Source organism: Puma concolor, chromosome B2, assembly GCF_028749965.1.
Source record: "Puma concolor isolate L17-30 chromosome B2, mPumCon1.1.hap2, whole genome shotgun sequence".
Taxonomy (NCBI): domain Eukaryota; kingdom Metazoa; phylum Chordata; class Mammalia; order Carnivora; family Felidae; genus Puma; species Puma concolor.
In genome coordinates, this window is record NC_141671.1 from 89324441 (window position 1) to 89340678 (window position 16238).

Genomic DNA, 16238 nt, shown 5'->3' on the forward strand with positions numbered 1-16238 from the left:
TTTGGGGTTAGCTGATGATCCTTTTATTTCTTAACGGATGTCTGGTCTAACCTTTATAGTTTGGATGGATGATATTTAGGTTCAAACTTCCTGCTCATGCATAGGGAGATCAGTGATTTTTCTTTAAGTATTCCTGCACACTCATATTTACCGTTGTAAACTTTTAGATTTGAATGTTTTACCCTCTTCCTCTCTTTTTCCTCACTGCTTTCACTTCTGCATGATTGTTTAGGGTGAGCCTAGTTGTCATGGACGTGTTAAGTGTCAAATATATGACACTCATTTATTTTAACTTTGGTTAAAATTTTAACTGGTCTGCATTTGTACAACACTTTTAGTGCCCTGAAAATTTGCTTTTATGAATTAGGGGTATTGATTCTAATAGACTAAATTACTATTGGATTCAGAAACATGAAACAGTATAAAGGATTGTAGATATACAACTGCTTTATGAATGCATGCCTCTCTATTGAAGAATGTTTAGCATTATAGGAATTGAGTGTATTTTCTCAAAGCACAAACATGTTGGTATGAGACACTACGCAAGTGGATGGGCCTTTAGGCTAAATCTGCCTGTATGCCCCTCAAAGCTTTCTTGTTGTATCTTATATGATTTTCACTGCTGAAGCTGCCTTTTAATTTGTAAATGTGAAATGGGCTGGATCAAAGTCTTAGAAGATTCAAGGAATCTAATCCAATTTGATGTAGAGCAAAACACAATTTAAAATCTAAATAATTCCCAAACTCAAGAAGCTGCTTTCTGATCTACCTTCTTTTCCAATCATCACAAAGCGAGACTCCTGCTGTAATTTTCTCTTCCCAAGATAGGCAACTCTTCTATGCATCTCTCTGGCAACCTTAAAAAAAAATTACTCTTGCACTGGTTCATTTGATTTAGTGGTCTGGAAATTTGAAAATGAGGTTGTCTGTTAAAGGTGACCCCCTGCAGTGGCTTTGGCAGCATGGGGTGTTCCGGAGCAGGGAGCAACAATGGCGGGAAGCCCCTTGAAAGAGCAGTGGTGCTGACATGATTGGGCAGAGCAGTAAAGGCTGATTTCCTTACACTGAAGCTCTTCTGCCCCAGGCGTCTTCCTCTGACTGTCACCCCATTAATGCACAGCAATTGCTAGACAGTCTCCAAGTCATCACCTTCTGAAAAACAACAGATGGGTTAACTGGCTTGAGGTCAGTCAGTGAGTCAGGAGCAGAGCTGGGGTTAAGTCCCCAGTCTCCTTATACCCAACCTGGTAAAGGACCAAATGTATAGGCTGTGGTTCCATCAGCATTTCTAATGCTTGGGGAACAAGCTCATTAAAATGGCTCTAAACTGATTAAGCCAGGTTTATATCCTGTTCGTTTCTCTTTTGTTCTTTCTTTCTTATTTCCTTCTTCCCTTCCTTTCTTCCTTCCAAAAAATATCCTGAATTGATCATGTACCACTTACTATACATATCTGCAAAGATGCTTCCTAATTACACTGTCTGCCTCTCTTTGTAGTCTCCTTATATCAAATGATAATATTCCCATAGCTCATGGCACTGTTATCATTAAAAATATAAAATCTGAAATTAAAACATTACAAAGTTTACCCTTTGAGTTTTAGAAGAGGAAATTTTTTTTTCTTCAGTGACTGTTTTGATTCCATATATGAGTTTCCTCCACATTTAAGTAGCAGCTACTCTTTTGATTATGTGTAGGGGAGAAGGCAGATCACATCTAATTGATATCTGCATACAAGAAATAAAGTGATTTTAGTTAAGTTCATACTTTGAATTTACAATCAGACTTTTATCCAAAGACACTTGAAAGATATAAAAATTAGCCACTGAGTTTAAGTACTTTATTCTGACCAATTGCCAAAACCAATCAAGGCCATAAGAGACAGAGAGATGGAGTGGGGTGGGGGCAGGGGAAAAAAAGGTGGGGGTGGGGTGGGGCAAAAGAATAACTTTAAAAAATGGAATTATTTTTATAAACAATTTGGAAAGATGGATAATAGACTTGATTGTGAATGACAGCCTCTTGAATCAGTGGTTTGTAATCATTTTTAAAATTTTTAATTTTTTTTGTTTCTAGACCTGGACTCTGAATAAAGTTTAATAATGTCATGAGCTCTTTCCCCAGAAATATACATATGTGTTTATCATATGTGTTTATCATATGTAACTTTTTAATACAATTTCAGGTATTAAACTCCCTTAAAGCCCAGTCAATGCTGTAGGTTAAGAAATCTTATACTTAATTAAAGCAAATAGAAAAAAATCTAGGGAAAAACCTTAAAAATTAAATATTTCTTAATAATATTGGACTTAAACTGAGAATTTTTAGCTAAACTGTGGACTTCTGACTTGCTTTCTCATATATCACCTTACTAGTCAATAAAAGCTACCAACTCTCACTTTTGAAATTCTCAATCCTCTTATGCTGTTGCTCTATAAAACAGTGCTCTTAATTAATTAGTATCATCATAGGATTAAGCAGTGAAAGGAATTGTGAGAAGTTATTTGAATTTATAATTCAACCCTTGGCCATTAGAGTAGGGCAAACCTAAACCATTCTAAAAAGTAAAATTACTATTAAAAATTTCCAAAGAAAATTCTACAACTGTTTTCAATAGCTAATGTCAATATCTAATACTTTCCTGTAAGAAAAATAATTTTTTCTTTATATCTGACCTAAATTCTTCATACTTCAGATTAAATATTTATTTATTTTTTTTTTATCATCACTGGGAATTGAACCCAGCTGGTCAACAACTTCTGTGTAGTACTGCTCAGAGTAGTACCTTATTTTTTTAATCAACTAAAATATGTAGATAATAGGTTGTTTTGATTTTGATGTATATTTAGTCTTGATCAGCTCCTAAAAGATTTCACGGTGATTTAAACTCCTTGAATTTCAGCTTACGAACCAGAGTTTCTTTGGAACAAGCAAAACATGTTAAAATAGCAATTACTCTTGTAATTGCAAATAGCTGAAAGTTCCTAGATTTTTGATGCTCTTATTCTAGGTTTGATTTTCAATATGTTTTTGATTGCCTCCCTCAAATTTCTTTGCATTTTCTTGTAGTTTTATTTTTTTTTTTAAATCATGTTTATAGTTTTAAGCTCATCAAGAAAAAAAAATAGAAGTCAGTTGGGAGATGAAATGGGAAGGAAGCAAAAGAAAAATTTTCCAATCCCTTAAGATGCTATATTCTTTTTAAAGAATTCCATTCAAGTAAGAGTATTTTCCTAATCACTGTATGTTCATTTTCAATTAATATGTTAATTAAACTTGCTTGTGGATTCTTTGCAAATTCAACCTGTATTATAGTTAAAGGTTCTAAGCTTTCATCAATGAAAGGGAGCAGTTTGGTTTTTGTCCCCCACTCTACCTTTTTCCTCTCTAAAAATGGCTGGAAGAAGTTTTTTTTTGTATTTCCATGGTATTCTTGTTACTAAGCCATTGATCCTTTCAAGTGTAATACACAGTACAGTGTTTCTCAGTGGGAGATTTGTCTTCAGTATCTCCGTAGGTTATTCAGGGTGGCATATCCTCTATTGAAAGGTCTCTTTAGTCCTTTTCTGTTTCCTAATCATGACCTTATATATTGACTTCATGTCCTTAACTGCAACTCCCCTTACTTGAGACAGTATTTTTAATTCAGGAGGCCTTTAAAATTGCTTTAGCAAGATATTAATTAAAAATAGGAATTCTCTGAGTCATTTTTGTACATTTCTTTTCTCATAAATTATTTTAGCATCTCGTACTCAGTTGCAGCAGATGACACAAGATCACAGTCTCACAAACACACATGATAAACGTAATGCAACAATATTAGAAATCAATAGTGTGTGTTTTATTGTATACTGTACCTAAAATATACAATAGGGTGACTTACATAAATCATTTATTCCCAGTCATGATTGATGACCTCATAACTCACGAGTGACGGGGCAAAGCAGAGCCCCAAACGAGTTATGAAATGTCATCAATAACAAGTGGAAACAAATGATTTATCCAGTGTCACAGCCCATTGTATGTTCAGTTTATGCAACAGCAGTTAATGATAAAAACACCCAAAATGGGTGCAGCTTGTTTTTTATTCATCACATATGCACATACTCTTCCTACACTATTTTACACTAGGTTAGTGCTTATTGTCCATGAAGAAAATGATCAGGGTTGAAATAGGAAAGTGGGTTGATAGAGAAGATATGATCTTTGTATATATATATAAATCCTTTTGGAATCTCTTTCCTCTTGACTAGGCTTTTCCCCTTTCTTTTTTCAAAAAATATCTATCCCTTTTCTAGTAAGGAAAACATTGAAAAGAATATCTGCAGCTATGTAATTCAATTTGTTTCTTTCTCAGCTGACATTCTAGGAGAGAGAAAAGTTAGCATGATTTTTAAAGTTAAAGATGTTATATGACTTTAACACTATTTTTTACCCATTTGATTTTTTTTCTGACTATATAGCTTAGGACCAAGGAGTTTTATATTTCCATATTCAAAGGCAGTAAGAATCTATTAAACTGTTTTATTTTGCAACATCATTCTATGCATCCTATATATTTTGGAAGTCCTGCATGTTTCACATAGAAATCTTATTTGTAACATTAAAGTGCAGTTATAGTTTCACTTCAAATTTAGAGATAGGTTTCACTAAAGTTAGGGATATTGGTGGTTGCTAGAAGCTTGTATTTGAGGTTAATGTTATGAGTTCACGTTCTAATTCCTTAAAATTGATATTAACTTTTGGGAAAAATGCCATTTAAAGAGAATGTCAGGTTCTTTTGAATTAAAAGTCTGTCCCTTGTGACACTCTCCTTCAATATTTATAATATTGACTCACTAAGAACCCCAGAATCTTGTTAGATACAATTTTATTAAGTGAATTTAAGAGACTGTAATATGGTTATCACGCTGTGCTGGTTGTTGTACAAAGTTAAACAAATCTAGCTTTTACCTGAAATGAACATTTAGGCAAAAGATAAAGGAGCAATTAGACATAAAGATATCTTTGTGAGTCTTAGCAGTTATAGAAAGCACATACTGTTTGTAAGCATTGTATGAAAGCAAATGTGTGTCAACCTCTACACCCCCGTTTTGATTCCTCTGGAATATATTTCCAAAATATACCCCGAATCTGCCTGCTTTTTCAGATATCCACTGTTATTGTAGTCTAAGCAAATATCTTTTCTCCCCTAAACTATCTTCTGTGGAAGCTTGCAAACTTGATTGTCTATTTCCTCTTGTCTCCCATCAACATATTCTGCATGTAGTAGCTTTGAGTGATCTAAAACTGCAGCATTCCCTGCTGTAGCTCTTCAGTGTCTGTGCAGTACATTTAGAATACATCTAACCCCCTCTAACTGATCTGTAAGTGGTCCCTGTATAACTCTCCACGCTCATCATAATCTATTTTCTCTCCCATTTTAGCCACATGTTCTTTTTTCATTTACCCCAAAGGGGCTGGCTAAGCTCCTTACTGCTTTGGAATCTTTTTCTGTCCTATTCCCTTTGCTTGGAATTTGTCCTTTTGCTTGGCTGTCATCTGCTCGTCATTCAGATCTCTCCTAACATGGCTTTTTCAGAGAAGTCCTCCCTGAATTTTGTGCTAGTCAGGCCCGCATTGTAATCTGTCAATCTACTTTTCCTTCACAATGTCTGCCACAACTTTATTTTCATTTTATTTAGTTCTTTTTCCTGAAGGTGTTTATCACAACTTTAATTGTATATTTCATCTCTGTGATTATTATTTTCAATACATATATCCCCATCTAGGCCATTAACTCTATAAAGGAGGGCATATAGATTTTATTAATTGCTTCTTTTCAGTATCTAGAACAGTGCCTGATACCTTAATAAGTATATGTATATTTTTGAAAAAAGGAGAAGGTTTGAAAGTGACACGGTAGGAAAAATTAATAATTTCCATTGAATTATTTCTTATTCATTGGTCATCTACTATATAAAGACTACAAAACTCAATACTGTGGAGATTTACTAAAGAATTTGAGAAATTGTTTTTTATCCTTGGAAAGCTTATATTAAATATGAATTCCTAAAATCAGTTCAAGTATTTATTGAGGATACATGAGTAGATCAGAGGCAGAGCTAATCATGGAAGTTTACTTGATATTGGTGAGTTGAGCCTCAATTTAAAAATATAAGGAAAAGATTAGCAAGTGGGAACAGAATGAACGTTGTTATTTCCCATACTGGAGTGTGCATATAATCATGATAGAACAAATTACTAGAAGTTTCTACTTTGTTGTTATGGCCTGGATTGTGTCCCTTCAAAATTCATACATTGAAGCCATAAGCCCCAATGTGATAGTATTTGGAGATGGGGGGGTCTTTGGAAGATAATTAGGTTTAGATGAGATCATCAGAGTGGGGTCTTCATGATAGACTTAGTGCTCTTAAAAGAAGAGACTCCAGTGACCTAGCTCTCTCTCTCTCTCTGCACATGCACTCAGAGGAAAGGACATATGAACATATAGCAAGAAAGCAGCTGTTAGCAAGCCAAGAAGAGAATGCTCATTTGGATCTGACTATGCTGGTATGGTCTTAGACTTCCAACCTCCAGAACTGTGAAAAGTAAATTTCTGTTGCTTAAGAAATATCCAGAGTATGGTATTTTGTTATGATCCCACATGACTAATGCACTTGAAGATGTGCTTTTCCGGCATAGAAAATTTCTTGATTTGAAAAATCTAAAATTAGATTTTTAGTCTAAGCTGAGAGGCTAGAAAAATGAAAGTGATTGCTTATCAGCTATGTACCTTGGTAAAACTGTCCAGTGGCATGGGCATAAGAAGATAATAAGATGACATAAGAGATACCTCCTAGAAATTCTATTTGCTAGTATTCTGAAAATAGTTAATACTAATATTTATGATCCAATCTTAGTCAAGTATAGTACTTGACTTTAAGGAGATAATAATTACTTCTTCTTTCAACTATAGTTATGGTTTTGTTCAGGGCATCATATTAATAAACTAGAATATTGATTGGACTGAAGTTCACTGGGAATTTTTTTTAACATTTTTAATGTTTATTTATTATTTTTGAGAGAGAGAGTGCAAGCGGGGGAGGGACAGAGAGAGAGAGGGAGACACAGAATCCGAAGCAGGCTCTAGGCTCTGAGTTGTCAGCACAAAGCCTGATGCGGGCCCGAGCTCATGAACTGTGAGATCATGACCAGAGCTGAAGTCGGCCACTTAACCGACTGAGCCACCCAGGCACCCCTACTGGGAATTTTTTAATGTAAATTTCCAAGCCTTACCCCAGAATTACTGGATTCTAATCTATGTAGGTGGGACTTAGATTTTCTGTTTTAGAAAACAAGCTACTAAATAAGCATTTGAGAAACATTGAATCAAAGCATATTCAGGGACACATGGGAAGGTAAGAGGATATAATATTATGTCTTAACAAGAAGAGTTGAAGGATTTAGAGATGTTTAGTCTAGAAAAGATAGGACATTATAGTTGTCTTTCAGTATTTGAAATCTTGCAGATAGAAGAATAGGATTTGATTTCTGTCATTCAGAGGACAAAACTTGGATCAGTATGTGGGAAATTTAGGTAGTATGATTTGGCCTCAAAGAGAAGCTTTATTAATTTCTAGTGTTGTTCATAGAATGGATTACATTGGTAATTGTTAAGATCTCTCTTACTGGTGATATTTAAGTGAAGGCTGGATAACCTCTCAGGGGAGAGCATATGAAAAACCTTCCTAATACATTCTTCCTTTCCAAAGGGGAAAGTAGTGGAGTAGATATCAGATTTTCAGTCATGTGAATAACAATATATTTTTTAAAAAATATCTCCTCTGTCTCTAGCACTCTATCTCCTCACTGTCAAGCCAGTGAAGGTCTACCAAAATGGAATCCCAGCTTTGTTGAAGATGTGTGTTGGATTCGGCACTGAGCATGTCAGAAAGGCAGTACTGTGTGGGGAAAAGGTTGGAAAAACACTTAGAACTAAACTCTTAGGCCTCTTGCTGAAAGCAATCCTTCCTTTAATCATACTCAGTTATTGGGGAACTCTTTGTTCTTTTCCATGTCTCTTGCCGAAACTTCTGATTAGAGTTTGCCTGATACCATTAAATATAATAGCTGGTGATGGACTTGGGTGAGTCCCTTTTAGATTAGATTAGGAGTTATTGGTGTCCACATCTGCAGTAGGATGTCTGTAGATCAGCCCCCAAATGTAGGTTTTCCAGATGTCACCTTATTGAGCCCATCATATATTATAGGAATTTGAGATTGAATAGCTGTGCCTAGGATGCAATTTGTGGTAGCTGACTCTTGTGGTTGGGAAACTTTGCATGATGATAGCCTGGCAGAGAAGAGAGGATTGGCAGGTGCAGAGAGACTCCTGAGTTCCAAACCTATGCACAAAGTTGCTAATCAGAGCAAAGAATTGCCATTCTTTGTTTTCATCTCTCTACTAGCCATTAAGGCTACCCTGTGTAATCTTTGTCCTTTAAAGTCATACCTTAGCTGTAATTTTGCTCTGATTTCACCCAAATAAAGGTGGTTGGAGGATAGGAGGAACTAGAAAGAGTAAATACAGTGAAATTCTCTGTGTTATCCTAGACATGATTCTAGGGACTTCCCATGCACATTAAAGTGATTTAGTGATTTCTTTATGACTGATTTTCTTGCCTTATTCTCACTTGTATTTAAGATAAGTTGAAAAAGTAATGATACAAAAACTATAAAAATTGGAACCAGGTGAAAAATAAATCAGTATGGAATAGTGATTCAATATCATAGTTATAAACCAAAACATCTTTTGTTTTTATTACAAATAGCCAGCCAAGTCTTACCTCAGATCTTTTATCAAATTCTTTGGAATCTGAGCCAGGGTCATGTGCAGTTTTAAAAGGTAATAGATTTGATGTGTAGCTAGAGTTAAGAACACATTTCTTGGGTTAGGAATTCAAGTAGGTGGTTCTGGCTCAAGGTCTGCCCTGAAATCAGGAAATCAGCAGGTCCATTTCCATGATAGCTCACTCAAATGACTCAATTCCTTGTCACATGAGCCTCTCTATAAGGTTTGGGTTTCCTCATAATATGACAGGTGGCTCCTTCAGAACATGTGATATAAGAGAAGAACAAAGGTCAGAGTCACAATGTCTTTTATAACCTAGCCTTTTATAACCATTCTACTAGTCACACAGACTAACCCTGATACAGCGTGGGAGGGTGTTACACAAGGCTGTGAATACCAGGAAGCAGAGGTCATTGGGGGACCATCTTGCAAGGTGGTTACCACACGTACCATGACTCATAATAGCTCTCATTCCATGAATTAGAGAACAATTGTTGGAATTTTGCCAGCTCTCAAGAATGTCTATTTCTACTGTAACACCTAGGAGGAGGGAAAATAACTACAGAATGAGTTTTCAGACATGCTGACCTGAATGAAAGGTGGTCTTGGGCCAAAACTTAGTTTATTACATGGCTACCATAAGAGGTCCATGGCACAAATCATGAAAAGATCTGAATATTTCTCCTTTCTCAATGTACAGACTGCGGTAAATGACTGCAGTTACTTTGAGGAAGACTGAGAGGTGATATCATTCTTCCACATCAGTATCTTGCCTTCTAAGTGAGAGGCTGTGATTTTTCTATTAGGGTAATTCTAGTCAATCAAGCCTCTTTCACCAGACCTAGAGGTTTTCACTATATAGATCAAATAAGACTATTTGTTTATTTAGTTATAAGGACGCTATTGTCAATTAATCATTCTCAAAGTTCATTATAAAGGTCCCTTTAGCCCTAATACCCATTATGGCAACAGTATTCTCCTTGCCTTTTATAATTAAGTCTCTGGTACCCTTAGCTCTTATCATGCCCACTGAAATGAAGGAACCCATTTCAGTGGCAGTATGAGATGGCTCCTTCCTCCCTGCCTTCAGAGGACAGTTATGACAGTGCTTTCTGAGGATATTGGTGCTCCTTCAACAATTCAGTTGTTAGTATCTCTGTGAAGGTTGAGTGCTTTGGACTGGAAGAAATAGGAGGCAGTTGCCTGTAATAAACTCACTTCAACACTTTTCTTTTTCTCAGTCTTGACTTTTCTCTTCCATATATTACCAAGACTTTTCCAGCATATTCACAAGGTTATTGTAGGTCACCAATGATTTTAGGTTTCAGATGACTAACTAATGACATGCTGATATTTGACTCAGATCTGGAAGAAAACAGGGTATGACATGTGAATAACTGGTATCCCTTTACAAGTTCAGTAGCCTGAAGTGAGGTCATTTCCAATTCTTTATGTAAGGTGGAATCAGCCTCATCAGTCAGGGTAGGAGGTGTCTGTTGACTCAGTAGGTTTGGTAGGATTTGGCGGGGGGACTGTGTACTCAAAGATATCTGAAAGGTCCCAATTACCATCTTAATCAATTGTCACCAAAATTTCATGGTTCTGCTCTTTTCTAAGCAAATTTCCCGTTTTCGCATAAGAAATATAAGACTTTATTGTAATTCATCAGCTAAAGGATCAGATTCTTTTTTTGATTTAGCTAATCAACTCTGTGACAGTAGACATAAGAGATTCAATCTTTTAAGACAAACTTTCTTTTTTCTGCTATGGCTTAAACAAAGACTTTATGGTAGAGCCTGCATTTTTCTTCCTTTTATATCTCCAATGCAGTTACAGGTAACTAACCTACCCGACCATCCTTGCATCGTTATGCTTATCATACTCTATTTTGGAAACTGCTGCTATTTCATTAAAGTTGTACCTTCCACAGGCACTTCATTCCGGGTGACCATAGGTGGTAACTGAAATATCTGTTTTACTACTGAGACCATGGTCTACCAATATTCAACACTTTTTGGCAGCCAGGTTCTCACTTCTTTTAAGCCAACTCAGATATTCATCTTTGAATATTTCATCTACAATTATTTATAACAATCTACATTAGTCAAGGTTCAGTTGCTGGCAATAGAAACCAGTTCAGCTATTTTAAGCAAAAAAACATCAAACATAAGGAATTATGTGCTTACAAAATGTTGGAATTCTGGGAGGATAGGGAGCTTGATTGGGCCTCAAGGGAGACTTCCAGAATAATGTTTCAGAATCATTCCGACAAGGAAATTGAAAACTTTACTAACATTGGTGGCTGGGGAATCAAGACTCTATCACCAGAACTGTAGACTCGAGTCACACCACAGCTACTAGATCTGACCCAGATAAAAGTGGTTGTCTTATGCATTAAGTCTTGTTGAACTTAAATAAGTACTGAATTCATGTCATGCCATCTAATTGCTAATATCTCAATTGCATCTAGAATTCTAGATACAAGAGAATGTGGGAGATGAGAGCTTTCTAGCCTTTATAATGTATTACTTAAAGTGTTTATCACAGTTGTTATAAATTTATGGTGAATTCTGGAAGAATGTTAGTTATTTCTATTGGTACCAAGAAAGTATACCATATGTTACTTGAGTGCACTTGTACTGTTTAGGGTAGACTTGCATTTTGTGTTCTCCTTATTCATGGTCTTTGTTAGCAGAGGGATTGTTGTGCACATGGATTTTATTTCCAATTGCCCTGTTGGCCAGTGTCTTCAGAGTTTTGCACCTAGCGCATTCACCATGTTGTATTCTTATGTAGTTTCCTGTAGTGAACAGCTGAATAATAATTTGAGTTCTTATTTCACAGGTTCATATAATAAATTACACAATTCTTGTGCATCCTCCATTTGTTGAATCTATCTTAGTATTTTGAAGATAACTAGAAAACCATAGGAATATAGTGAATAAGAAAAATGTATTGTGCTTTGAAGTCCAAAGAAGAGGATGCTTACAATATATTCAAAGTATCTTTAGTTTGACATTTGTCTCTGGTCAGTAGCACCTTCTTAAGTCTTGCTTGGTCTCATAAAGATTGTTTTGTTTGTTATTAAAATATGTGAGACAATAAAAAGTGTCAGTATTCAGAGATACTTAGCTAAATAATAATGAAAATTCCTATATTGATTGTAAATGCTAAACCCAAACCATAATTCTTAGATAGTGGCCTAAATATTGACAAAACTGTACAGATGGGAAAGAAAAAGTAGTTCTGAAAATGTTGACATTTAATAGAAGGTTAGGGCTGGAGGGGATCTTAAAGATCATCTAGTCTAACCTTCTCATTTCATATCTTGGGAGACTGAAAAACAGAGCTGAAGTAAATTGTCCAGAGTCATGAATGTTGTTCATTGTAAGGCCCAAAATAGAAGTCAGTCCCCTTTGAAGTTCTGTCTAGTCTAGGGCTGTAACCACTATAAAATACCTTTTCCTTTTAATATTCTTAGTATTCATTATTTAGCTTGATCCATGTTTCTTTTAAAGTACTAAGGAAATCAAAATGTTTAAATTAGTTTTCAATGTTAAAATGTATTCATTTACAGGAATATTTATGGTCTTTTTTCTGCTTTTTAAAATGAAGATTTTGACGAGGACTTGGAAATGTTGTTTACAGAATACTCTGCCCTCCAAAAGTGGTGTATCAACACTTTATTTTCCTAGAGATTTTTTTTTTTATTGTCCAATAACTGCTTTTTCATATTCAGTGGAGTGGAGCAGCAGTGGCATCTGATGATTAATTAGTTCAAAAAGTGTTAGTTCCCCAAGGATAGCCTGTTAGATACTTTGCAGGTCATTTAAAAAAAGAAATCTATTGCTCATGTTTACAGGTGGTGGCACACTGAATTTAGATTGGTTATAAGGCACACGAATTTACTACTTCTGCAGTTCTCATTGCTAATCTTGTTACAGTAATCCTGAGCAACAATCCAAGTTTGCATTTGACAACAGAAAATGAGTACTTGCCTCTTTGATTCTATATTACATTAAATATTCTTTGCACTTTCTTTTTAGATTCTTAAATTTTTTTTTTAACATTTATTTATTTTTGAGACAGAGAGAGACAGAGCATGAACGGGGGAGGGTCAGAGAGAGGGAGACACAGAATCTGAAACAGGCTCCAGGCTCTGAGCTGTCAGCACAGAGCCCGACACGGGGCTCGAACCCACGGACCGTGAGATCATGACCTGAGCCGAAGTCGGCCGCTTAACTGACTGAGCCACCCAGGCGCCCCTCTTTTTAGATTCTTATGATAGCCTGCATCATTTGATCTAAATATGTTTTACCTTAAAGTTCCTAGTGAATTAATTCCTTTCTGAATCCTGACTGATTTTGTTAAATTAATTGAATTATATAAATGGTTGGTACTGGTCCTGAATAGGACCTTGGATACCAGTACATCAAAGTCACCATGCAATGTGATTCCTGAAGGTGTCCCCCACAATGTTGGCACTGGATTACATAATAAAGTGTACAATGTTCTTTAAAATATTATTTTGCTGTTTTTCATGTTTGACAATCACTACTCGATCTTGGTTCTAAAATGGTAGCTTAAACACATCCAGTGAAGCTAAGAGATTCTTAGCAGAAACGTTGATAGAAAGATAGGGAATGTTTATATATAGGGAAGATACTTAGAGCTATTGGTGAAGATTATTATCTGATACATTTCATAACAGATTTGGCTTTTTCTAGGTTTTAGAGCCATTAAAACCTATGGGCAAAATTTTACTTGCCTCGATATAGGAAGGAGCAAGTGTTGGGTCTCGTTACTAAGAAACGCTATAATAGGTGCTGGGAGCCCTACCTTATAGGGCACAATAGTTGAGACAATACATTTTGCCTTAAGTACCTGCCATATGCCTAATGTTGTGTAGGGTGCTCCAGGGAACTAAGAGAAGCAGAAATGGGCAAGGCCATGGTGGCTTGCCAGGGAAAAACAAACAGTGGACCCTCTTAATTTAACTTCTTATTAACCATTTTTTCTCATCTGTAGGGAAGAGTGAATTTGAAGTGCTGAACTGTAAGATACACGCCAAACAATTATAAATGCTAATGTTCTGTTTCTCAAGGGGTCAGAATATGGCTATCAGTGAAAGAAAAATTAGACCTCCATCATTTTCTTTCTTTTTGTTGCTATCTAAAAGAGATCTCACGGGCTGAATGTCACTTTTAGTCTTTTCCTGTGTCTATTATGCATTTATTGAGCTTCTTTAGTTATAGTCTTGAAAGTATCAAATAAATAGATTAAAGACTGCCAATATTAATTTTTAAATATATTTAAAATCTGTAAGAACTTTTGTTTCCTCTTCCTTGGAAAACAAAGGCAATGGCTCAGGGGTTTAATTTGGTTTTATTTTTTCCATTTTAACTCTGGTTGGTTGTTGTAAATATAGTTCAAATTAATTTCACGGAAAATCTACTTTTGTATTGAAAAATGAACAGGAAGTCTGTGGAAATATTCTCTTATTTTTATCTAGATATAAGTGATCTTGATAGTTAATGCTTGTATTTCCAGGTTGAGAAAGTTTACAAAATTTATCCAAAAAATACAATTTTTTCCCCTCATTACTCGCAGTCATAATCATTACCACAGGCTATTTGAAAAATCATCAATCTGCATTCAGCTCTGTGCTGTGAACTTAAACTGCTCATTTACTGACTTGTATATTAATACTGCCTTTTTTCCCCTAGAAGAAAACTATCTCGTGTCATAGAAACTTGTAATGAATTAATCACCCTGTGACCCTTTATGAGGTAGAATATTTTATTAACTCCACCATCATTTCTCTTCTCTATCTTTCGGTAGAAGTGGGCAGTTTTTACCAGAAGGCTGAGCAAACGCCACCAGTACTCGCTGGCCTTCCGTTCTCAGGTGCAGGCTGTTGCTATCCTTTTCTCCTATTCCTGACAGTCTCAGGATTTCAGTTAGAGCTCCTAATCCACCAAAGTCCTTAAACCATGCAGCAGAACTCTTCTTTTGTCTTTGGACGAGCCAAAATAATCAGTTCTAGAACTTCAAGGTTAATCCTGGCTCTTCAGTGGCCAGGGCACCATGACAGATATTTAACTGCTTGTGGCCAAGGTTTGTGCTCCTAATGTGGTACTTTGTGCCAGGTTAAATGGCAAAGAAGTTCCTTATAAGTCTAAGAGTGTGCTCTTGTGATAGCTAGTCGACAATATTATCTTTTCAAACACTGTGAAGGGGGTCTAGGCATTTCAGTTGCTGACTCCACAACTTTCAAACAAGGTATTACATCCTTTCAGAAGTTAATTGATAAACATGGTAAATTTGGTGAATTGGCTGCTTGGCAAATGTCTCTTCAGGTGAATTGCCTCCAGAAAATTGGTTTCAAATTGATTTTCAGCATATTAATGTAGAGCCAGGGTAAGCCATGACCCTTGATGACTTCTTGCTTGAATACACAGGCAGAGTGATATTTCTAAAAACACCAGTCAGACATGCTGTTTTTCTCTTAACCCTTTTAATTACTTCTCATTGATTTTAGGATGGTTCTACCTGCTTCTACCCATGCTGATCCCTTCAGTTTACTAGGCACTCGCCCCTACCTACCCTCCATTCCTATGCCTCAGCCACTCAGTTCCTCTCAAATCCCTCCTTTCTTAGGGCTTACACAGGTGCCTCCATTTGTTCGGGAGTCTTCTTCCCCCCTTTCCTCTGGTTAACACTTTCTCATCCTCTTGATCTTAGGTGAAATGTCACTTTTCCTGGGAAGCCTTCTCTAATCCCTAAAATAGGTTAAGTCTCTTGATTAGATGTCCCCTATGCACTTTTAGCTTTTCTCATGGCATGTACCAGTACTATAATAAAATTTTTGAATAGTCTGTCTCCCATACTAAAATTCAAGCTCCAGGAAGATAGATAGCAACAGCTATCTAGTTCAATGCTATCAAGTAGTATTTCTGTGATAAGGGAAATGTTCTATTTTGCATTACTTGGTATGGGAGCTGTGAACCACGTGTGGCTATTGAGTGCCTACAATGTGGTTAATGTGACTGAAGACTTGAATTTTTAGTTTTCTTTAATTATAATTAATTAAAAATAAATTTAAATACCATGTATAGTGGCTACCATTTTGGACAGTATAGGTCTAGCTCACCAACATATCTGAAATTCTTAGCATAGCACCCAGTATAGTAGGTGCTCAATTAATGTTTGTTAAATTAATGGTTTAGTGGGGTTTGTTGAGTTAATCTTATTTTTGGATAATGAAACTGAAGGACAGAGAGAATGTAACCATCATTCACAAGTATATACATACATTCATTCATACTTTATAATGCTTGATTTACATTTTTAAGCCTTAAGTTTCTAAGTCTCAATTTCCTCATTTGTCAAATGGAGAACATAA

General features: G+C 35.8%; 2 long non-coding RNA genes across 2 annotated transcripts in view; one reads left to right on the plus strand and one right to left on the minus strand.

The window, feature by feature from the left end:
* Window positions 1-16238, plus strand: part of LOC147581102 (uncharacterized) — a 321165-nt gene that overhangs the window by 219914 nt on the left and 85013 nt on the right. The gene's annotated exons all lie outside the window — the stretch shown is intronic.
* LOC147581103 (uncharacterized) lies at window positions 880-9273 on the minus strand. Its single transcript, XR_015250844.1, has 4 exons — window positions 9189-9273; window positions 8829-9089; window positions 1590-1727; window positions 880-1152 (listed from the first exon to the last, which is right to left on the minus strand). It is a non-coding gene; the product is annotated as an uncharacterized LOC147581103 (long non-coding RNA).